Source organism: Macaca thibetana, chromosome 9, assembly GCF_024542745.1.
Source record: "Macaca thibetana thibetana isolate TM-01 chromosome 9, ASM2454274v1, whole genome shotgun sequence".
Taxonomy (NCBI): Eukaryota; Metazoa; Chordata; class Mammalia; order Primates; family Cercopithecidae; genus Macaca; species Macaca thibetana.
The window spans coordinates 42,429,366-42,455,989 of NC_065586.1; the positions used below are offsets into that span (position 1 = coordinate 42,429,366).

Here is a 26,624-nt window from a genome sequence, read left to right on the forward strand (position 1 = left end):
AAGGCATAAAACTCACATAAACCAAATACACCCTGGAAAGCAGAAACCAATAATTATCAAGAAGACAATGAGGTGAGATGCCTAAGCAACTTTTTCGGATTCTGTATGAAAGAGTCAAACAATAGGACTTCATCATGTGGGGTTTTCCTGAAACTCTGACCAGGACTGGTCCTTAAAAAACAAACAAAATATGTGGGCAATGAACACTGCTAACTGCATACTCAATACCCATTTCCCTTTGTCCCCACCAAAAGAACCCTGACTTTGTCCTGAGCAGCAACAAACCCAGTTAAAAGTTCTCACTTTCCCACACTACTTTGCAGTTAAGGAAAAATATTAAATATATAAAAAGTTCTTTTGAAAGAAATTAACTAAAGATTTCCTGGGAAAACATTTTGCTTTCCTGATATTGCCATTGCCCATTTCTCTGGAATTCCTCCTTCCTCAACCAGCCTGGAAAATAGACATTATACCAGGAAGTAAAGCAATTCACTTTGGGACTATGAAGAAGTTACTAGAAGTCTGAAATCTTTTCGTCTCAGGTCCCCTTTATCCTGTAAAAAATGATTAAGGGCCAGGCATGGTGACTTACACCTGTAATCACAGCACTTGGGAGGCCGAGGTGGGAGGACCACCTGAGTTCAGGAGTTCGAGACCAGCCTGGCCAACATGGTGAAACACCATCTCTACTAGAAATACAAAAATTAGCTGGGTGTGGTGGCGTATGCCTGTAATGCCAGCAACTTGGGAGGCTGAGGCAGGAGAATCACTTGAACCTGAAAGGCGGAGGCTGCAGTGAGCCAAGATCACGCCACTGCACTCCAACCTGGGCAACAAGAGCAAAACTCCATCTCAAAAAAAAAAAAAAAGATTAAGGACTCCCAAAACCTTTGGATTATGTAAGGTTTTATCTATGGATATTTGCCATATTAGAAATTAAAATTAACAGTGTAAAAAATATATCTCTTAATTCATTTAGCATTAGCAATAAACCCGGTAAATATAAGTAGCATTTCAATGAAGTTAACTATTTTCTCAAAAAAACAAAAATTAGTGAGCAGAGTGGTACTCTTGTACATTTCTGTAAATCTCATTGTTTAATAGAAGACAGCTAGATTCCTGCATCTGTTTTTGTGTTAAATCTCTTCTGATCTGTTGCTTTTGTGAGGACCCATTCAAAACTCAGAGTTGATATAATCATGATTTGAAGCTGAAGACATCTGATATTCAATGAATGCAGGAAGAAGCCTTCTCCATACTTCCCTTATATGATTAAAAGCAGAAACTGTGACAAATGAGGCTGCCACAAATTCCCTCTTCAAGGGTTTACTCCCAGGAAGGAGATCGAGAGTAAACCTACCATAATTCCCCTGTCCAGGAGGACCTTTATGGCCATGAAGAAGAAGAAAAGACACTCCCATCTGCACAAACATTATCACAAGCTTTCTTATCTCTTAATTTGTTAGGAAGGGAGGGGAGGGGAGGAGAGGGGAGGCAGGCAGGAAGGTGGGGAGGGGAGGAGGGGAGGGGAGGGCTGAGAAAGAAAAGGAAAAAAAAAGAGAAAAGAGAAAAAAACAAAAGAGAAGAATGTGGAGAGGAGAGGAGAGGAGAAAGGAAAGGAAAAAAAAGAGAAAAGAGAAAAAAACAAAAGAGAAGAAAGGAGAGGAGAGGGGAGAGAGAAGAGAGGAGAGGTGAGGGGAGAAAAGAAAAACCAAAAGCAGCAGGAAACAACACATCACATTCTCCATAGTACATGGGAACCACAAAAAGATTAACAGCTGACTTATCCTCAGAAACAGGGAGGCCAGAGACAGCGGAAGGACATAAAAAACTGAAAGAAAGGCTGGGCGCGGTGGCTCACGCCTGTAATCCCAGCACTTCGGGAGGCTGAGGCGGTGGATCACGAGGTCAGATCGAGACCATCCTGGCTAACACGGTGAAACCCTATCTCTACTAAAAATACAAAAAAATTTAGCTGGGTGTGGTGGTGTGTGCCTGTAGTCCCAGCTACTCGGGAGGCTGAGGCAGGAGAATGGCTTGAACCCGGGAGGCAGTGCTTGCAGTGAGCCGAGATCGCGCCACTGCACTCCTGCCTGGGAGACAGAGCGAGACTCCATGTCAAAAAAAAAAAAAAAAAAAAGAACTGAAAGAAAAAAAAAAGTGAACCAGGATAATTATATTCAGCAAAACTATCTTCAAAAATGAAGATGAAAAATGCATTCATAAACAGAAACTCAGAGAATTCATTGCAAGTGGATACACCTGAAAAGAAATACTAAAGGAAGTTTTTTGAGTTGAAAGCATGTACTGCCAAACAGTAGTCAAAAGTAACTGTGTAACTACAAAAGACAAAATAAATGCATATATATATATATTCCTTTCTTAAATAATTTAAAAAGCAATTATATAAAAACTATGTATATAACTGTATTGTTAAACCTATAACATAAAGAAATGTAACGTATTTAAAAATAAGAGATAGGTGGGTACAAAGCTGTCATCATTATACTAATATCAGACAAAACAGAATTCAGAAAATTTTACCAGAGATAAAGAGGGACTTTTACTAGGAAAGCTTGGCATAAGGAAAGGACATCACATAGAACCTCAAATACACTGAAACAAATGAAGATAATAAGGAGTGCTAAGTTTAAAATAACAAACTGTATAAACATATAACACTCTCCTTTCCTTTATGTCTTTGAAAGACAGTTATATAAATAACTGCTACAATGTACTGTTGGGTTTGTAACATATAAAGATATGTATAAACAATTATTAGCAAAGAAACAGAGGTAGCTAGGAGGAATCATTTTATGTCTTACAGGAATTAAATCAATATGAATCTGAAGAGTCTGTTAGAAAAATACATATATATTGTAAACCCTCAAACAACCATTAAGAAAATAATTTTTAAATAGCATTAGAAATAATTTTTTAAAAAATCATTTAAGGAATTAAAATATTACAATACAAAATAAAGCAAAAGAAAGCAATAAAGGAAAAAGGAACAAAAATGGCAAGACACATAGAAAACAAAAAGCAAAATGGCAAACAAATCAAACCATATCAATAATAGCATGAACTGCAAATGGATTAACCAATCAACAGGAAGGTTGTCAGGATGTACAAGAACACAAAATCCAGTTGTATTCTAAGTTCAGGAGACACAATTGAGACTCAAAATTATAAGCAGGATTACAGTAAAAGCAGCAGAAAAGCACATAGCACAAAAACCACCACCATAAAAAGGGGCAGTCATTATATTAATATCAGATAAAAAAGACTTAGGAAAATTTTATGAGAGCTAAAGACGGACTTTTACTATGATAAGGTCAACCATCATGAAGGTATAATATTTATAAATATATAAGCACCTAACATGAAAACCACAAAGCAAGAACTGACAAGAGTTGAGTGAAAAACAGATGAATACTTGCAGACTTCAAAATACTGCTTTCAACAATGAACAGCCAAGCTATGTAAAAGACTTGAACAGCACTAAACCAACTTGACCTAACAGACATCCATAGAATACAAAACCCAACAACAGAATATACATTCTTCTCAAGTGCACATGGAAAAGTCTCCACGACAGACTATACAGTAGTCCACAAAACAAACATCAGTAAATGTAACAGGACTCAAATCATATAAAATATGATTCTGGCTACAACAGAGTTAAACTTTAGAGTTAAATGTTATTGTTTATCAACAGCAGAGAGAAATTACCAAATTCACAAATGTGGAAATCAAACAATGAAATCTGAAATAACTGGTAGGTCAAAAAAGAACTCACCAAAACAAAACTAGGAAATTTATTTGAGATTAATAAAAATGAAGTCACAAAATACCACACTTACACAATGCAACTAAAATAGTGCTTAGGGGGATATTTACAGCTGTAAATGACAAGGTTAAAGAAAGGTACAGATAAAATGCAGTCATATGTAAGTCAGAAAGAAAGGCCTACCAGAAACCAAATTTTCTGGCAACATGATTTTGGACTTCTTGTCTCCAAAAATGTGAGAAATTAAATTTCTGTTATTTAAGCCACCCAGCCTGTGGTATTTTGTTACAGCAGCCTGAACAGACTAATACAAACATCTACTAAAAAACTACAGGTAACATTATACCTAATGGTGAAAGATTGAATGCTTACTCCCTAAATTATAACAACAATTATATCTGCTTTCACCATTTCTTTTTAAAATTTTAATTGTGGCAAAATACACATAATGTAAATACACCATCATATCAAGTATGCATAATACAAAATTCACCATCTTAACCATTTTAAGTGTACAGTTCAGTACTAAGTATATTCACATTGTTGCACAATCTACAGAACTTTTTCATCTTTCAAAAACTGAAACTCTATACTCATTAAACAATTCCCTATATCTTCCTACCCCCAAAATATTTTTAAAAATTTTTACTTTCTGTTTCTATGATTCTGACTACTCTAGATAATTTTTGTATTTTTAGTAGAGATGGCATTTCACCATGTTGGCCAGACTGGTCTCAAACTCTTGACCTCAGGCGATCCTCCCTCCTCGGCCTCCCAAAGTGCTAGGACAACTGGTGTGAGCCACTGTGCCTGGCCAGAATCCATTTCTTTTTAAGACAAATATGAAACTATATGCAATAAATGTACCATATTTTAATTATTCATTCAACCTTTGATGGACACTTGTATTGCTTCCACCCTTTGGCACTGTAAATAATGTGGCTATGAACACAGGTATACAAATATCTCTTTGAGACCTGGCTTTCAATTCTTCTGGGTATATACCCAGAAGTGGAACTGCTGGGTCATACAGTAATAATTATCTTTTACTTTTTGAGGAACTCCCATACTGTTTTCCATTGTGGTTGCACTATTTTACATTCCTATGAGCAGTGCACAATCAGGTTCCACTTTGTTCAGATCCTCAACACATTTTAAAAATATATATAACAGCCATCCTTGATGGTTGTAAAGTGATATCTCACTGTGGTTTTGATGTGTATTTCCCTAATTATCAGTGATGTTGACCATCTTTTCATATGCCTACCAGTCATCTGTATATTTTCTTTGGAAAAGTGTCTATTCAAGCATTTTAGAATCAGATTATTTGTTGTTGTTGAGAGGTAGAAGTTCTTTATATATTCTAGATATTATCCCTTTATCAGACACATGATTTGTAAATATCGTCTCCCATTCCCTAAGTGGCCTTTCCACCCTGTCTACTGTATCCTTTGATGCCCAAAAGTTTTAAATTTTGATGTAGTCTAATTTCTCTATTTTCACTTCTGTTGCCTTTGCAAGTGTCCTATCCAAGAAATTTTTGCCAAATCCAATATCAAGAAGCTTCTTTCCCTATGTTTTAAGAATTTTATAGTTTTAAGTCTTAGATCCATTTTGAGTTCATCTTTCTACATGGTGTAAAGTAAGGGTCCAATTGTATTCTTTTGCATCTTAATATCCAGACCCCTGCCATCCCCCACCAATATTATTTGTTGAAAAGATTGCCCTTTCCTCACTGACTAGTCTTGGCGCCATTGTGGGAAATCATTTGGTCAAATATGTGAGGCTTTATTTCTGGGGCTCTCTATTCTATTCCATTGGTTTCTATGTCTATCTTATGCCAGTACCACACTAACTTGTTTACTGTAGCTTTGTAATAAGTTTTGAAGTCAGGAAGCATCAAACCATCACTTTGTTCTTTTTGTTCAAGATTGTTTTGGCTATTCAGGATCCCTTGTGATTCCATATAAATTAATAGGACAGATTTTTCTATTTCCGTAAAACAAAATTCACTGAGATTTTGATAAGGATTATACTGAATATACAGATTGATTTGGGCAGTACTGTCATTTTAACAATATTAAGTTTTTCAATAAACACAGGATGTCTTCCCATTTATTTTATGTCTTCTTTAATTTCTTTCATCAATATATTGTAGTTTTCTGTGTATAAGTCTTTACCACTTTGGTTAAGTTTATTCCTAAATATTTTATGCATTTTGATGCCATTGTAAATAGGACTGTTTTCTCAATATCCTTTTTGGATTGCTCATTATTAGTACATAGAAACACAGCTGATTCGTGTGTGTGTTGATTTTATAACTTGAAACTTTGCTGAATTCATTTAGTCTGGTTTTTTGTTTTGCATGGAATCTTTAGGGTTTTCTATACAAAAAATTGTGTCATAGGTAAAGAGAGATAATTTTACTTCCTTCCAATTTTGATGCTTTTTACCTCTTTTCCTTGCCTAATTGCTCTGGCTAGGATTTCCAGTAATGTGTTGAACAGCTGTGGCAAAACCAGGCAACCTTATCTTGATCCTGATCTTAGAGGAAAATTTTTTACATTTTTGCCAATGACTATAATGTCAGCTGCAGACTTTTCATATATGGCCTTTATTATGTTGAGGTAGTTTCCGTCTATTCCCAGTTCTTGAATGTTTTCTACTATTCTTATTCATCGCAGTGCCAAAAGTTCTAGCCACCACAATTAGGAAAATAAAGGAAATAAAAGGCATATATATCAGAATGAAAGACATAAAAATCTCTATCTACAAATGACATGAATGCTTATGTAGAAAATCATAAGGAATCAACAATAAGTAGCAACAACAAAGTCCTAGAATGAGTCCAGCAAAGTCAGAGGATACAAAATAGACACACGAAAATTAGCTGCATTGCTATATATATATGTGTGTGTATATATACATATATGACACACACACACATAGTAATGAACAAAAGAACTCACAATTACTATTATACAGCCACTTTAAAAAACCTGAAGTATTTAGGTGCACATCAAGCAAAACATGAATCTGACTGCTGACACTGCAAAAAAAATTGATCAAAAATGACCTCAACATATAAAAAGACATACTGTTCCTGGAATGAAAAATTCAACATAATGAAAGCTGACAACTCTTCCCCAAACTGATGAACAGCTTAAACATAATTCCTATCAAAATTCTAGCAAGTTTTTTTTTTTTTTTCCAGATATAGACAGGTTATTCTAAGATTTATATGGATAGGCAAAGGAACTAGAATACTTAAAACAATCCTAAAGAATCCTAAAAGAATAAAAAACTGGGAGAAATCCATCCATCCAATTTCAAGAACTAATATATAGCCAGAGTAATCACTACTGTGTGGTACTAGTGAAGAACCAGACATAACCATATGGAACAGGATAGAGAATCCAGAAATCAACCCATACAATATGCCCAACTGATTCTTAAGAAAGCAATTCAATAGAGGAAAGAGCATTTTCAACAAATGATCCTGGAACAAAGCAATAAACTTTGACTTGAATCTCAAACTTATATAAAAATTAACTCAAAATAGTTAAGGGACTTAATGTATAATCTAAAATCATAAAACATTTTTAAAATAGGAGAAAATCTTCAGGATTTAAGGCTGGGCAAAGAGTTCTTACACTAGACACCCAAGCAGCATCCATTTAAGAAACTGACCAATTAAACTTCATCAAAATTAGAAATGTTTGCTCCATGAAAGACCCTGTTAAAAGGCTGAAAATAAAAGCTATAGCCTGGGAGAAAATATTTGCAAATGAATATCCAATTAAGGACTAGTATTTAGAATATAGAAAGAATTCTTAGACCTGAACACTTTAAAAAATCCAATTAGAAAATAGGCAAGAGATATAAGGGACATTTTAATGAATACGATACTCAGATGGCAAATCAGCACATGAGAAGATGTACAACATCACTGGCCATTAGATAAATGGAATTAAAAATCACAATGAGATATTACTACACACCTATCAGAACGGCTAAATTTTTTTTTTAAATAATGACATCACCAAATGTTGATGAGGATACAGAGAAACTAGATCACTTATATACTGCTTGCAGGAAAACAAAATGACAGTTACCCTGGAAAAAATTTTGGAAGTTTCTTTAAACATTAAACATGAAATAGCTATTGCTCTCCTGAAGATTTACCTTGGAGAAATGAAAACACATGTTCACATAAAAACTTATAGGTGTCTATAGCAGCTTTGTTCAAACAAATGTCCTTCAACAGGTAAACGGTTAGAAAACTGTGGTCCATGCTTGCCATGGAAAACTACTCCAGCAGTAAAAAGGAACAAACTATTGATATAAACACAAATCCGGAAGAAATCTCCAGAGAATTACACTTAATTTTAAAAGCCAATCCCAAATGGCTACAAATTATTTCAAACAATAAAGGAGAAAGTACGGTGCTGGCAAATATTTGAAGAAATACTTGTTAAAATTTTCCCAAGTTTGGAGAAGGACATAAACCTATGCATTCAAAAAACCGAATGAACTACAAGAAACCTGTGCCCAGGCATACCATAGTCAAATTAATGAAGACAAGAAGAAATCTGGAAAGTAGAGAGAGAAAAAGGATACATTACTTACAGAGGGATAATGAGTCAAATGACTGTGTCTTGCTCATCAGGAAACCCTCAAGATCGGTAGTCAGAAGTAACATCATTTTTCAAATATTGACAAAAGAGAAGTGTTTACCCAAAATTAAATATGTGGTGAAAATATATTTCAGGAATGAAGGGAAATGAAGACAGTCACAGACAAACAGTAACAAGATTAGCAACCAACAGATCTGCTTAAAAGAAATTCATCACATGGAAGGAAAATGATACCAGAAAACAATGTGTAATATCAGCAATAAAGAAAGAGCAACAGAAAGGCTAAGCATTCAGACAAAAACAATTGACTATTCTTTTTCTCTTGATTCTTTACATTTGATGGCTGAAAGCAAATAATAATAATAATAATAATAATAATAATACATCCTATGAGGGGCTTTGAAAGTATGCAATGTAGAATGTAAGATAACTATAACAGAAAGGGGGAAAGTGAAAGTTGTGGTATATTTTCCATATTAGATTAAAGTTTCTACACTGCAATTGAAGTAGCAAAATATTGATTCTAAATAGACTCTGAGATGTATTTTGTAACTCATTTTTAAAAAAGCAAAGAGACAGTCAAACTCCAAATAGATAAACATAGCAATTAAGTGTACATAAACACTGCAATTACAAGACACAAATGTGGAGAACTGACTTTTTAAAAAACAACCAATTATATGTTATCTATAGGAAACTCACTTCACTGATATAGGTAGTATAAAATAAAGGAATGGGAAAATATATACCAAGCAAACACAAATAAAAATATCCAAAAGGTAGAAACAACTCAAACGTCCATCAACACATAAACGGAGAGACAAAATGTGGTATTATCCATACAATGGAATATCAGTCAGTCATTAAAAGGATATAAGTACTGATACATATAATATGAATGAACCTTGAAAACACTATGCTATGTGAAAGAAGCCAGTAGCAAAAGATCATATATTTTATGATTCCATCTATATAAAACGTCCAAAATAGGCAAATCCACAAAGACAAAAAGTAAATTCGCAGTTGCCAAGGATTGCGTGGATGGGAAAATGGGGGAGTAACTGCTAATGGATAGAGGGTTTCATTTCGGGGTGATGAAAATGTTCTGGACTAGCACAGTGGTGGCAGCTGTACAAACTTATGAATACACTAAAAATCTACTAATTGGGCACTTTAAAAGGGTGATTTAATGGTATGAAAGCTGTATCTCAACGTCTGAAAAATACTAAGATCTGGCCTGGCACAGTGGCTCACGCCTGTAATGCCAGCACTTTGGGAGGCCAAGGCGGGCAGATCACCTAAGGTTGGGAGTTCAAGACCAGCCTGACCAACATGTAGAAACCCCCTGTCTACTAAAAATACAAAATTAGGGGGCAATGTGGCACATGCCTGTAATCCAAGCTACTTGGGAGGCTGAGACAGGAGAATCGCTTGAACCCAGGAGGCAGAGGTTGCGGTGAGCCGAGATCGCACCATTGCACTCCAGCCTGGGCAACAAGAGCAAAACTCCGTCTCAAAAAGAAACTAAACTCCAAAAAATAACCTATGATATATAAAACACTGTGCTATACACCTTGAGTAAATAACTCCAGTGTGTTTTCTATATAAGCTAATCAATACAGGACACCAGCTATCTAATTACAAGCCATTAGCACAAAGCTAGCACTGGATATTGGAAATTCAAGTAAATGGACACTCAGAATCTAACAACAAAACACCATATAGTATGAATTTCATTCTTATACTGTAAACATGGTGAATAAATATAGCCAATTTTCTTTCTAGATGGTGTTTCCTAAATTTAAAGAGGATACTAATGGCTATAATCATAGTTAAGGATGTCAAGATTCATGTTCATGTATCTGGCATGTTTAAAAGAAAAATATGCCAATTTGGTGAAAATACTGTCACTTTTAGCACTTACTGTGTCCCTCTTCATCTTGAGTAGGGGCTTATACTGAGTGGCCAGAGATCACTAACAATTCTGACATTCTACAAAGGTGGCTCTACATTCTGCATTTCTACTTTTATAAGAGACATACATTTTGTTTCATTGCTTTTGAGCTGTTATATATACAATTGAGCACTTACGCCTTCTTGCCTTTCATCAAGATCTCACTGTTCAAAAACTAAGACATATTATTAATACAGCTACTCCTGAAGAAGAAACAAGGATTGCCTACTTCACAGCCCAGGATCAAGACCTGCCTTGATGGCTCCCTCCATGGCTCAGTTTCTCCATATCACAAATCAGAGTTTCCAACACTATTCTCTCCTTTACCTTCCCCTGAAGAGCACTGAACTTCTCAGCATTGACTTTCAGTAGGATTGGGTCCCCAGTCCCAGTCCTAGGGGTAGACACTATCCTAAAACAATCCCTGTGGCAAGAAACTGCCTGACTTCACTTATATCTATGAAGCCAATTTCACATATTATGGTGTGTTACTTCCAACTACCCAGTTGCTATCGCCAAATTCTGTTACAGTTAAGTTGCTATCCGTTTATTTGTTTTTAATCAATACCACAGGCTTATAATTAATTGCCAGATGTGATCTAGTTTCTGTTTGAGCCAGAAAACTTCTGTTTCCCAGCAACATTCTACCCCTACTTTTTCCCACAGTGACTGCTTGAAGAACAGGATAACATTAATTGCTTCAGGCCAATTAGAGACATCTCCTAGAGCTGCAGGTGATTCTATCCTATTCAAACCACATGGCTGTGAAATTTGGGACCTCCAACAGATTATTTCCCAATGGGGATTTGGTTTTATGGTCTGGCCATTATATAAAAATCTCTAATCTTTGTGAATGGGTTAATGGGTGAGCAACTATAGTCTGGTTTGTTAGTTTTTTCTGTTTGTCTATTTGTTCTCACCACGAATCAATTAAGAATTCATGCTCACTGGGAAGAGAGCAGCTCTTTGACACGGACTGATGAGTTTTCTAATTCTGTATTTGCCATGGCCCCAGAGTTGAAATTTCAGAATTGAAGTCATAAACTCTTTCTGCATCTGCATGTCTGTGTAATTCAGAAAGGCTGCTGTCTTTCATTGCGTGAAGGTGCAATAATTTTCTACCTCAGAATGGGATTAACAAATTAGATTATAAAATCTATTACATTATGAAATCTCTTAAAGTAATATATTCTGATTTACTCATAGAGGTAAACAAGGACATATATAAACAGAATATTCCTAAATTTCCCAGAAAATAAGGAAGTTGAAGATCTAACACTTTCAAGAAACCAATTATTGAGCTGTGTTAAGAAATCAAGTTCACATAAAAAAAGCAAATCTTTGGAAATGGGACCAGTTTAATATTTACAGTTTAATACAAACAGTTGTATCTTTACTGATTTATCAATATTAAGTATAAGCATAGATTTTTATTCTATTTGAGTATGTCATTCACAAACCTATACAGGTTTACTGATTGAATAAACTAGCATTACTTCTACTTAATGTTTAAGATTATGGAAAAGGCAAATTTGTGTTCAACCAAACAAAATCATTATTCTGATGACCTTGTATTTCAACAGTAATTATGTCTTGCAATATATCAGCTTGAAGACAAATTTCCAAGATCTTTACGAAACTTAAAAACTTGAACTGGTATTAATTTGAATTAACTAATGAATATGCACTCAATACCAAGATCATTTCTAAGTAAGACTGAATGCTGAGACATTTACAACTAAGCATAAATTTAAGTTAATATTGTCACGTGCGTCCATGTGAAGAGACCACCAAACAGGCTTTGTGTGAGCAATAAAGCTTTTTAATCACCTGGGTGCAGATGGGCTGAGTCTAAAAAGAGAGCCAGCAAAGGGAGTTAGGCATGGGGCAGTTTTATAGGATTTGGGTAGGTAGTGGAAATTTTTCACTTCTTTTGTGATTCGTCAGTTGCTTCAGGCGATCTGGATGCATACGTGCAGGCCTGGGCTCAGAGATCTCACAAATACACTTGTTTCTTATTGTTATATGCTACAAAGAGGCTATGTCTTTGGCTTTTTTAATCAGTTAAATGTGTTCATGTTTGCCACTCTGAGACTTGTACACAATGAAAGTGTACACACACAGTTAAAGTTGTGTTAGCTCTGGATGTTAGCTCTGCCAGTTTGCTAAAACAGTGACATGCAACAGCTCACACTTATCCATTCCCTAGTTTTCTCTGTGTAATAGAAGTTACTTTGGCTAAAAGTTATCAATAACATGTGAATGAGACTACTAGAACAATGGTGGCAGGCAGGTACAACACTATGTGTAAGGTAGTACAATAGGTTTTGTTTATTAAGGGGAAAAAAAATAGTTTTGTCCTAAAACAAAAGGGTTGGTTGTTCCAGAATGAGAAAGAGGGTTGTCTCAGTCTGTTTGCATTACTAGAAAGGAATACCTCAGGCTGGGTAATTTATAAAGAAAAGAGGATTATTTGGCTCATGGTTCTGCAGGCTATACAAGAAGAATGGTGCCAGGATCTGCCTCTGGAGAGACACTCAAAAAGCTTCCCATTCATGGTACAGGATGTACCTCTTGTTACCAGTGATCTTAAGGAAAACAGAGATTACAAGGTGAGAGGAAGGACGAAAGGTCAAGAGAGCAAGTAAGGAGGTGTCAGGCTCTTCTTAACAATCTGATCTCACAGCAACTAAGTGAGAATTCATGCATTACCCAGAGGGCATTAAGCCATTCATGAGGGATCCGCCTCTATGACCCAAACCCCTCTCAGCAGGCCCTACCTCCAACACTGGGGATAACATTTCAATATGAAATTTGGAGGGCACAAATATCGAAACTACATCAGCTGTGAAGGACAAAACTTAAATTGATAGAGAAAGTTGTAGAAGATTTGAGAAAAGATGATTTTAGTTGCCTTGGCCAAAATTAGCTCAGTTCTGATGGGCTAATTCCTAAGATTTTATAAAAGTGCTTGTAGTTCCTGTAGTATCAAATATTACACTGATACAAAACTGGAGTTTGGTTTTCTCAGTTGAAATTAGAAAATGTTCCACGGTGAAACCCAGTCTCTACTAAAAAATACAAAAAATAAAAATAAAAAATAAAACTAGCCAGGCAAGGTGGCGGGTGCCTGTAGTCCCAGCTACTCGGGAGGCTGAGGCAGGAGAATGGCGTAAACCTGGGAGGCAGAGCTTGCAGTGAGCTGAGATCAGGCCACTGCACTCCAGCCTGGGTGACACAGCAAGACTCCGTCTCAAAAAAAAAAAAAAGAAAGAAATTAGAAAATTTTCTTCGATTATTGATCCGCCCTTAGTAAGAGATTGTAAGATATCTGCTGTCTACATAACAAAGATTCTGTGTTTTACCAAAATAGTTTTCGGTGCTTTTCACATTGATTGTACGATGTCCTTGATTAAATATTTCTCACTTATGAAAGAGTCAAATGCTTTATAATCATGTAACCTTCAGTTTATTTTCAAATATTTGGATGTCACTTTGAAATGAGTAGGCAAGTATTTCTCAGGCACCTGTGATCTGATTCCTAAGTGTTGAAATCGCCTGATAACTTTTCATTTATGTCTTTACAAATTCAAATCCTAAATGTAAAATAAAATAAATTTGAGATACTTTTGAGCCTAAAACTCTGAGATTTCTAAAAGGGCCCATGAAAGATGACAAAAATTTATTCTTTCACAGTTAAAAAAAAAAAAAAAAAGGTACTGGAAATAATTGTGTTTGTTATTATTGATGAAATTGCATGGGAGGAATTAGCAAATCAGAAGAGATTTGTCAATGCTTTCACTGTCATGATTAGTGTCTATTTATCAAAGCCCTGACACTCTGCACTGTAAAGCTGTTATCAGTCTTATGTTTTAAAATGTTAACTTGGTTACAACTTCACTTTTTAAACGTGAATGCATCATCTTCTGGGCCAGGGGTTTTCAATTAGGGATTCACATAATTTACTACGGAGATGGAGTTTCATTAATATACAGAAGCTTAGGACCTACTCCAGACTTACTAGATCTTTTCACTTGATATTCTGGATACATTATTGGTACATAATATCTAGGATTATTGCTATATTTCAAGATTCATTTCTCTGTAAAGTTTATGCTCATCTGCTTTTATAAATCAGATATAACGTTTATTACATCCTTTATAGAGTTCATTATTACATTTTAAATTGCCTAAAATTTTTTGATTGACTTTATTATCTTGTCTTGCATGTCGCAGAAACCAGTGTCAGTTACATTTTTCTCGAAATAAACTCTCATCAGATCCTTTATTTTTTGAAAATGATCAGTAAAAAATTAACTGCAGCCATTTTAAGTGTTTTTATCCACAGCCACCTATTTGTTGCTGTTTTACTCTGATGCTTCCCTCAGAGCCTTTTCAATCAGCTACAGGCTAGAAGGAATCAGAACCCATGGAAAAGGACTATGCCAGGTACAGGCTTCTAATGACATTGCTTAAACAACTTTCAGACCATACCAGTGGCCTAAGTTAGAAATTCCAGGACTTTTATGAGGAAGCCAATTGGTTGATAATACTACTAACCCCACATCCAGTGGAACAAAAATTAAGTAGATATGGCTGAATGAGCTAATGAGGGATGACTGTAGTTTTTGTCTGGAATATTGTTGATACTGTTCAAATGTATTTTCCAGACATATAACGAAGCCTTTTCTCTTTCTTCTTAAAGCTATCTATAACTCATAATTGAGTAGACTGTGCTTTTGTATACTGAAATGAAACACTTGTAAACATCTTATTCTCCCTGCCTGAGCCCTCCAAAGTTCAGAAACTTAATAAATATCTATTTTCAGGGCAATAAAGTTATTTGCATAGATTAAATAAGAATCTCTCCTCCTTTTTACTAGGACTTAAGTCGAAATACGGGTTTTGCAACTAAACTCACATTTGAAAATGATGCTCATTCAATCAAATATGACTAAACACTTTTAAGGAAAGTGTTCTGGAACTAAGGAACCAAGATTGACTTTACAGAATCATGCTTACAAAGCCTTCTTTGGAAAAACTGGCTTACAGAGTTCCCAGCCTTGCAAATGAGTAAGAAAAACCACTTCCTGGGAGGCCCAGGAGTCTTAGGATATTTTAGGGACCTCAAGAAATGAGGAATTCTTATAAATAAAACAGGTGAGATCTGATACAGAGTTATTGGTATGGCTTCCTAGCCTTAAGATCACTAGTAACAAGAGGCTTTAAAAAATCCAATCTGAAATTCCTAAAGAAAACGTGCAGCACAGTAAACTTAAGAACTTTAAGGAACTTTTAACACTCTTGCTGTGCCCAGCTGAACATCACCTGTAACTGATTCTGGGGAAAGAAGACTAAACATCTCATACATGCCTGACTTGAAGCGTAGGCTAGGGAGAAGACGGAATGGGAGAGAGCAGTACAGTCTCTCAAATTTTTAAACAAATTCTAACATCAGGAGATTGGAAACTAGAATTATTCAGCTTGCAGATGCTTTTAGCTTGTGCACAGAGAGAAGGCCATGTGAGGACATAGAGAGAAGGCAGCTGTCTGCAGGCCAGCAAGAGAAGCGCCCCCCAGAAACTGCACATTGCCAGACCCTGATCTTGGACTTTCCTACCTCCAGAACTTTGAGAAAATGAATTCCATTATTTAAGCCATGCAGTCTGTGGTACTTTCTTATGGCAGCCCAAGCAGACTAATACAGTTACTAAAATGGATTCAGGAAAATTATGACATAATCTACATCTATCTCAAATATAAAAGCAAAAGTCAAGTCGTCTTAAGGAATAACAAAAATGGCAAGTTTTTACAAGTTCAATTTTGAAATAAAATTTAGTACATATTTGAGTCACTGCAATTTTAACTCAGGAAAAAAGCAATTACATCACAGAAGTTAAGACAGGAAAATCTACTTCTTATAAAACTATATTTCAACAAACTAAGGTAATTTATTTAAAGTAATGTCAAACTGCATCAATATTTGTCTTCAGTATAATAGTATAATCCAAATTTATAGTAATGTGATTATCTGTTTCCACCACTGCTTTCTTTTTTAAACATTATTGTGGCAATAACAAAGTAACAAGTAACTAGAAAATATGAGACAACCAAGCACAAGACCATAACAGCCACCCATTTGTTCTAGGCCATTCATCTAGAGTCTCTGGATTTCAGCTTTCTCCCTATAAAGTGGACTACATGGAAGTGGAAGGAGGAGGGGAGTAGTTAATGAAGATGACCCCTTTGGTTTCTCTGAGAGTTACATGTCTATGGGAAATATGTTGCCCTGCTTAGCACTACACACTGTAGCTGAAAATTCACCCCCAAAGTTATGAATAAATGGATTTGTAGTTCCCCAAGCCTTTCTGATATAGACTGATAAATGCTTTTTAAAAGTTACAGATAACATATGATTAGAATCATAATCTTTTAGTAATGTACTAAAGAATACAATCTTTTTCAAATGCCTTCTCCATTAAGTATTTTTCATTTTCATTTTCTGAATATGAAATAATGGTTTGCTGAAAACAAAGGTCTTTGCATTCACTGCTGACTCTTTAAAAATCTTATACATTATACATTAGTAAAATGAACAGATAAATTTCTGCCATTTTAAAATAATGTATCCAATAAATACACAAAAACCTTGAAATAATCTGTCAATACAAGTCAGAATTCATTTGCTGTAAAAATTATAGAAATTATAACACTGCAACTACTTCATACAGTGCTATATTAGCAAGTAACCTTTCTAGAAAGATAGTTAATGGTCTTTAGTGCAGAATGTACTCATTCAGGAACACATTTATTAACCACCTACTATGAGCCAAAGTACACGTCCAGCCCCTGGGAATGGTGAGTGAATAAAACAAAGATCCCTGCTGTTGTGGAGCTTATGAAAACAGTGTAGAAAGAGACTGTCCATTTTCTCTGGTTATCTCAGAGCTCAGAGCTTATGTGTTCAGGGCATGTTTGTTAGATTTTTAAAACTATAAATGATATATTTACTGACGAAACAGTATATTCAATTTGGCCTGGATTCCTTAATACTCTGGCTCTTTTCATCTTTACTATTTGCATGTCCCCACAGCTCAAGAACATCTCATAGCCTCAGCAAAGTTAACAGAGACGGCATCCACACAAAATCAGACAGAGGGAGCAAGTGGCAACACTGGAACGGATCTGCCAAATGAAATTACATGTCTGGCTTATACACACACATGAGAAATAATACCACCAAACAGAACAAAGACCTTTTGTTCTGTCTTCTATGCATTTTTCCATCCTATGAGAAGCTAAAAGATCTTCCCAGAATGAATGCTCCAGCAGAAAGAATTGGAGTGGCTTCTGAAAACAATACTTCCTCTAGAAAACAGCAATAGAGCCTGAAGCTGTGTTCATTCTAATTATGAACTCAGTTGTCTTTCTCGGGGTTTTTCAAAGCCATAACTCCATAATTTAAGTGTGCAATATTATATCAATGAAAAAAAAATTTACATCAAGAATAAGATGATACATTTTAAAATGCTATAATTTATATATTTAAATGCTTACTGGCTTAAGAATACTTTTCGCAATTTCAAGAAACAGTTTTGTTAGAAACAAAGCATATCTTTGAAAATGAAATTAAAATTAAACTGTTAAGTTTTTCTGGCTGGGAACCTCAAGAGTGAGGCATCCTTGAGCAACTCCAGGTTCTACACATCTGTTCCATAAAGCCTAATGGCATCCCTGAATCAGTGAGAAACCAGGCACAGCTGACAGGGCACGTCTCCTACCTGAAGCTTCATTTTCCAACAAGAATGCATTGGTGTGTGCTCAGTGCAGCGCTTCCCCACAGCATGGTCCCTGTGCTTGACACCAGGGGACGGGTGCTGCCTGCACAGCAGCTGCCACCCTACAGCTGCCAGCAGCGGCACATGGCTGGCTGTCACAGCTGGACTTGTGAGGGCTTGCTGAAGCCCTCAGCATACCACTCCTGCCATCAAACTGGACTACTTCCTCCAGCTGATTTTCAAGGAACGAGGAAGTGAATGAATAATTCATGACAAGTCCATTCCAGCAACCAATTTCGCCTCTGCCCATAGTCTCTCCATAGCAATCTGCAATGTAAAGATTCTAAGACTTACTTGGTGCCATACAAGGAATGAAAGTTCAGTTTCCCGTCAATGACAGTAAATGTTACAGGATCTGTTTGCTCTTCCTGTATGCTAACCTGCCACCCAGACTTACTTGTAATATTTTTTTTAATGTAGAAAAGGTAAATGATTAACCACAGATGTCTGACAGAACGAAACAAAAATTTTTTTCTCCATAAAATCCACCCTACATAATGAGTTCTGGATGCAGAAAGAGCAGCAAAATGCTTGCCCTGCGATCAGCAGGTCAGTATTTACATTTAGCAAAAGATCAGTTCCTGCAGACGATCATCACAGGGTGGGGGAGGGGAGCTCTGCGTATCAATGCCAGGAACCACTTCAAGGGGGAATTTTCCTGGTCTCAGGCTATAAATAAATCGTTGGTCTCATTGGTATTCTTCTAGGAAGTACATGAATATTCATTTTCACCAATTTGTCCAAGCTTACATATTTCCAAATGAATCATATCTAAAGAAGTCAATTTTCTGCAACTTAAAATCATCATTCCAAGACAAACTTCAACCAGAGAAGGGAAGGCCCATAATGGTATCATCTCAGCTGCACCTGTAGGCAGTCCAATCACCTGTAATGTTCTCCACCTGTTTCTCATAGCCGTCCTTTTTTCTCACTGCTGCAGTGTTTTTCTTCTGAACTCACTGTAAACATCTCAAGCTTCTGCTGTCAGTAAGGTAATTTTTCAGCCATGAGTATTCTGTTCCTCGCTGCTTCTAATTTATTTCTTCTGCAACAAATAAGTTCCCTAAGTGTTTTCTTGGCCTTGTATTTTCCCTTTTCACATCCTTCTGTTATTTTATCACTTCTGAACTTGTTTTATAAACTTCTAGTTTCTACTATACTATTCCACAGTAGTTGGGAATTCTTTTCCTTTTTTGCAGGGAAATCATGATTTCTTCCAGAACAGACTCTGCAACCTTCCACACACACTGAGCCTTTCACTATCCTGACGTGTGTACAGAGGCCTCACCATGTCCCCTCCATTGCCTTCCACTTCACAAGGACATTGGATCTGGCTTGTGTGTGTGTGACGCTGTGTTGTCTAGGGGAACCCTTCCTCTTCCAGCTATTGGGAGCTGGTGCCGCATTCAAGCAGCTTTCTGCAGGCGTGCTGGGGAGAGGGCAGTTCATGGAGTGTGGTAAAGAGACAAAGGAACCAGTCTCTATTGAAAGCCCTAACTCTGCTCTCTTCTCTCAGGGATATCCTTTTCCTCAACATTCTGTAATCCCCTCAATGTCTTACGAGATTTCACGTCCACCAGAAAGTGTCTAGCCCAAGTTGTTCTCTTCCCCTTTTGAAGTGACATTCCTTTTACTCCAAATCCTGACCACCCACTCCCCTATTCCATCCCATGAATGAGAGGATAAGAGGGCCTATCACCTGAGGCTCACAATGTGTCCCTTCTTCCACTTCCTGTTCTCTAAAGAGACTTATTTCCTTGATGTTCTCTTCTGCCCTGCATTCTGCTAACTCCCAGTTTCCTGAAGATAATCAGCTCTAAGGTTGATCACTATTCTTCTTGTCTTCTCTACTTCCTTCCCTGCCTAGACACAGGAGATCACTAAAACAGTGATATCCAGTGTGTTTCACTTTGCTAATTATTTTTTGTAGAGACAAGGTATTGCTATGTTGCCCAGGCTGGTCTCAAACTCCTGGCCTCAAGGGATCTTCCTACCTCGGCCTCTCAAAATGGTAGGATTATAGGTGTGAGCCATCGTGCCTAGCTCAAACTGATTAAGAATCAAGTGTGGGCCAGGCACGGTGGCTCAGGCCTGTAATCCCAGCACTTTGGGGGGCCAAGGAGGGTGGATCACCTGAGGTCAGGAGTTCAAGACCAGCCTGGCCAACATAGTGAAACCCCATTTCTACTAAAATTACAAAAATTAGCTGGGCATGGTGGCGCACGCCTGTAATCCCGCTACTTAGGAAGCTGACACAGGAGAATCGCTTGAACCTGGGAGGCGGAGGTTGCAATGAACTGAGATCGCTCCACTGCGCTCCAGCCTGGGTAACAGAACGAGACTTTGTCTCAAAAAAAAAAAAAAAAAAATCAAGTGTGGCCAAGAGTGCTTAAAAAAATCCACAGAATTAACAGTGACATAAAGATCATTTAGTCCAACCCAATCCAAAGCCTCAATCCTATAAGATGGCAGCCCCAGCTGTTTCAACACTCCCAGACAGCTCTCCAGTCACCTGCCAAGGCAGCTAAATCTATTCACTCTGCTAAGATATATATATGTATCTCCTTATTACAGCCAGGCTCATCCTTTTTGGCCTGCAGTATGTATGGGAACACTGGCTTGTAAAAGCAAATTAAAAGGACGGTTTGGCACAATGGTGGCAACAGTGGTGAGTAGTACAACATGAACAAGTCAAAACATAGACACCAAATTTCCCTGGAGTATCAGCTAGTTGACAGTAGAGTTGTGAATCTACTAGCACTTAACCAAGTTATTAAAAACTTTTCTTATGGACTATACACATGAACAGTTCTACAGATGTTTTAGGGCTTCCTTCCATTACCCATCCCAAGAATAGTAATATGAATATAATGTAAAAGGAGAACCTCTTCTATAAAAAGGGCTCATATAATAGTTTGGATATTTGTCTCTACCAAATCTCATGTTGAAATCTAATTCCCAATGTTGGAGGTGTGGCCTGGTGGGACGTGATTGGATCATGCGGGCTGATCCCTCACGAATGGTTTTTAGCACCATCCCCTTGGTGCTGTCCTCATGATACAGTGATTTCTCAGGAGATCTGGTCATTTAAGAATGTGTGGCACCTCCCCCGACCTCTTGCTCCTGCTCTCACCATGTGAGACAACACTCTCCCTCTGTCTTCTGTAAGCAGCCCAAGGCCTCACCAGAAGCTGAATAGATGCCAGTGTCATGCTTCCTGTACAGCCTACAGAACCATGAGGCAATTAAACCTCTTCTTTATGAATTAACCAGTCTCAGGTATTTCTTTACAGCAACAAGACAGCCTAACATAAGGGCTTATAACTGCTGTTACTAAAACTTCAGAAAAAAAGACTCTGGAATACAGTGCCCTTAACATTTTCTTGTATACCTTAATGAAAGTCTATATTCTCCATGTCCTCCTTAGCAGACTGATGTCTGGGTGAACAAACCTTAAATATATAACATGTGCAAGGATTTGCAATGTTTTTTCATGACAAATGGCAAACAAACATAAGGGACTGCTAGGCAATATTAATTATAAGTGATAAAGTAACCCTCCAATTTTAAGATAATCATGATCTTAACAATCTATGTTTCTTGAATATTTTAAGTTAAAACTTAATTTTTTTGCATTATCAGGTACTTCTCCCAGAGACTAGCCTTCCTGGCAGCTAATACAAAAGGTGATGAGCGCACATCATATCCCAGGTGTCTCATAAAGAATTCTGGTTGCTCTTGATTGTCTGAGGTAAGAGGCCTGATGACTAGAGGGGCAGGCTTTCATAAGAATTACCAATGAAACCAAGGTGATGATTATCAGGCAAGTCCTTCCAACCTTCAGAAGAACTCTGCACTAAAGTTGGACAGCCCCCCAAATATCTGTGATTCTATGATCACAGTGCCACATCAATACAGAAAAGAGAGCTCCGATGACACAGAATGCAGTTTGCAGCTTGATGACGTGTGTATTCTCGCACTGCTGACATTACAATCAAGACCTCAGAACTCTTAAGACAACAACGGTATGTCCTTGAGGCAGTAGGAAAGTATCAACAACCTACCTGCCTGCAGTTCACTCATTCACGGATTTTCCCTGCCTAGACCACTGCTCTAAAGACTCTGACCTGAAGAACTTTTGCTTTCCATGATCTTCAAAACCTGCCTCCTCAAACATTGCCTAATACTCTAGACGAGACATCCAGTTTGCTCTGGCCTTTACTGTATATCTGTTTGGTCCTTCCAGAATATTGGGACTTCCTCAACTCCTAACAGATTGCCCAAGGGAGTGTCCTGCGGAATGGAAATCCGTTTCCACATTATCTCTGTAATGCCAATCCTGCTGATCTCAGTTTAGCAGCAAACTATAACCCTTGGACACTGGTATGGTTCTAGAGCCCTCTTGTAACTTTCAAGAGCACTCCCAAAGCTACCAGTATCCTATCATTGCTCTAGGCCAGAATGGTTCTAATAAAGCATGTGTTATATCTAGGCCAGAATGGTTCTAATAAAGCATGTGTTATATACTAATCAAAATGGCTTAGCTTTTAAAACACTGTACTTGTCAGAGAACCTAGTAACACCTTCGTAACACTTCTTTTGTCAGTGTTACAAAATAAGTAACAAGGATCCCACCACTGTAAAAGTTCTCAAAGATATGCTGGAAGGGTGTCTGCACACACAAAAAAACTTCTGACAGATTTTACCAACTGCTGTCTTTTTTGATCTGCTCTTACAATGAAAATATAAAATATGTGAGTAAAAATTTAAAGTGCCATTCATAAAGGATTGAATAAATCTTCAATCAAGCATGGGTATCATGTGGATACCATCCCTTTGTTCATGAATAAGATATCCGTACAATAAGGAGTTCTTACTCTATTACATGAAAGAAACATATAAACAACTAACAGGTATGACTACGTGGCAAAATCAAATAAACACCATATCAGAGATATAGATGTTAGTTTCTCATATCCTCCCACTACCACCCATCCAACCAAAATGAGAACAGAAAGGAAGGAGACATAAGGGAAGGTTTGGGAAGTCAGTAAGTAGACTACTGCAATAATCTAGACCAAGGGTCAGCAAACTTTTTCTGCAAAGAGCCAGAGAGTAAATATTTTATGCTTTGAAAGTCATATTCTCTATTACACTACTCAATTCTGCCATTGTCAGACAAAAGTAGTCACAAGGAAATGAGCATGGCTCTATTCCAATAAAACTGTATTTATGAAAACTGAAATTTTGACTTCATATCATTTTCATGTATCATAAAATATTAATCTCTTGACTTTTTTCCAACCATTTAAAAATGTAAAAACCATTTTTAGCTGGCAAGTCATAAAAAACAGCAGTGGCTGGATTTGGACCATGGGCTATGATTTGCCAACCCCTGACCTACACAGCTGCCTGAAATAGGGCAGTAGCACCAGGGCAGAGAGGAAGGACGGACAAAGAAAACATTTCAGAGGTGGAATCAGTAAAACTTATTGATGAGTGGGACGTTAAGAGCAAAGACAGCAAAGGGAGCTCCCTAGTTTCTAGCCCAGGTGACTCAGAGGGAATGTCATGAACAAATAAGAGCAGCAGCTCTCCTTCACCTGAGGAGGACAACAGCACCTGGAGTACACCACTCACTGCCCAGGTGATGAGAACTACGCAAACTCAGCAACAGTGACCCAAGACTCAAATCCCACCTCCATCAGTTACCACATACCCAACCTTTTTGATTCTCAGCTTCCAAATCAATCCATAAAGTGATCATGACAACAACAGTAATGCCTACTTCAAAGGGTTGCAGTGAGGATTCCATTTAGTGAGTTAACATACGGGAAGTTCTTGGGACAGTGCCTGGCTCACAGTAAATGATATGTAAGTGTTAGCCATTATTGGAAATAAAAAAATTTTAATCCATAAATATGAGTTATAGAGGCAATTTATAAATACTGTATGTTGGCCTACTTAAATACAGTAAAAAACAGTATTCACAGTAATAAACATTCTTAAGCATTTAAGCCATCTGTGAATATTTGACATAGTATATAGCATCATTTAAGCTAAATAATATCAAATTAAGTTCCTTTCATACTGGGGAAAAAAAAAATCAATGCTGAAGTAGTGCTGGCCAGGATAAATTGTATAAAGGTATGTGTGGTTCAGGGCAAAGCAAAGTCAGTCTTGAGAGTTAGAATTGGACAAGGGTCTAAAATAGGTGACAAGTACAATTCTGGCCTGGGCTAGTCACCAGATTTCTGGGGGACTCCATCAGGCGCTTTTGTTATGTTCTAAGCACTTACCTAGCCTACAAATTCCATTCCGCTACACGAGGGGGCATGAAGCAAATACCAATGTGAGCTTAAAACCTGCTGCAATTACTGTACTTCTAAAAACAAATCAGTCTGACAGCAAGAATATAATTACATTTTTTATTAGGAGATAGAAATACAAAATATTTTATGAGGATTAAATATAATTGGAATATTTCATATGATTTGATAAAAAGCACTAACTACTTTGTTGAATGATACACATTTCAAATGCAAGAAATCACAAAAATCACATATTTTTAACTTTGTTATCTGTAATATCTTGAAAAGTTGCTGTTCAAAGGTATATTGCTTTCTAATTACCCATCCTAGCAACTAAACCTGTGAACAGCTAAAAAAAAATCAACTTATCTTTAATTACGTTACATTTTTTAGAAAACTATTTTCATCACTTGAAACTCATTCTGCTTTGCTTTTAAGGGTCTTTCCCCCAAAAGTTCTTCATTGAAGAACAATTGATGGGGAATGAAGTCACTTTTATCAATCTACCTACAATATATCTGAATCCAGAATGTGCCCAAATATCTTTGTTTTGAAGCCTATTGAATAAGACAGGAAAAGATAAATTGCCTAGGCAGGTATATCATGATTTGATTAATCAGTAAAAAGATTACCCAAAACCAATAATTCCAAGTATTCCTTCGTTTGATGACCTGATTTTTATTCCCTAGGACAATGCAGCGCAGTAAAATTAAGGGACATAGTAAAATGTAGGGGCCTTTCCTTCTTCAGAGTGGAAAACTCGCTGCTCAGAAATGTGGGTGCGTGAACAGTTTTAGGCTCAAGTGTATGCGGAAAGTAAAGATCTGAAAATGGATTCCTTAAAACTGCCCATGCTTCTGCTCCTTTTGAAAAGTCTGCCTGTGCCTCCCAGACATGGCGCAAACCAGTGTTTACATAAGATAACAAAAAATTTAGAATCAGATTTAAAATTATATGAATACCTAGGAAGTGTGAGATAACTTGCCCATTGGCCTTTAAATTGTTTCATATAATTTGCTGTTTACTATTGTCTACTGCAACTCTTTCTTCAGCTCATATTTGGCAAGCATATTCTTTTATTTCCCAAAACTTTTGATTTGAAAAACTTTAAATCTACAGAAAAGCTAAAAGAATAGTATAATGAATACCTGTCTGTCCTTCACCTAGAAGCATCAACTGTTATAAAATTTGCCCATTTAGTTTTTCCTTTTCTGATACACATATTCTGATGCATAAAATTAACCATAATTCTATCATTATCAACTAATATATAGAAAATATTCAGCTTTCCCAGTTGTCCAAAAAACACAACTTACAGTTATTTATGTTTTCTAACAGGTTCCATCAAGGTACACATATTACACTGGTTGTCTTTTTAGTTTTTTATAATCTAAAATAGTCCTCCCACATTTTTCTGTTTTTAATGATAAACAACTTTTCAAAGCCAGCAGTTCAAAGTTCAAATTTCCCCCAAAAAACTCTTCATATTAATTTTACAAAATAATATTTTCAGTTTTTATCAAAGTTTTGTTGGTAAAAGATGCTAGCCTTGTGACTGTTAGATTTGGCGTGACAACTCTCAGTGGATTGGTGTGGGAGGGCCACTGAGGCCAGAAGGACACTACCTGGGAGTGGACACACTGTGAGAGTAACCACAAAGTAACCATTTCATCTCCACCACTTTCCAGAAAATAAGCAGTCTCCTCCAAGTTCAGTAAGAACCCAAGGTTACACTGCTAATTAGGTGAAAAGACCTTTCCTCTCAGGGAACAGACATCTACACACCTTGGTTAACAATCCTGGGGTGTAATACAAATCAATTGAGCACATCTTTCCCAATGTGGGTGTATGACTCTGCTTAGAAGTGCTAATTACGTACATAGCTAGTAATACATAAACACTATACCTTAATCAGCCTAAGCCTAACTTAAAACCAAAGCCCTGAGGCAAAAGATGCTATTAAGATGTCCCTGTAACTCAACTGCTGTTCACGTATTACCTGAACAGTGTGAATCCAACAGCAGTCCCCTACTCTGCTTTTAAAAAAACAGGCTTCTGAAATGTGGTAAATTGAGTTCTTCAGAAACAAACATG

The 26,624-nt window shown here is 36.8% G+C and overlaps 1 protein-coding gene across 13 annotated transcripts in view; it reads right to left on the bottom strand.

The window, feature by feature from the left end:
- Window positions 1-26,624, bottom strand: part of MARCHF8 (membrane associated ring-CH-type finger 8) — a 143,815-nt gene that overhangs the window by 46,361 nt on the left and 70,830 nt on the right. The window lies entirely within an intron of this gene.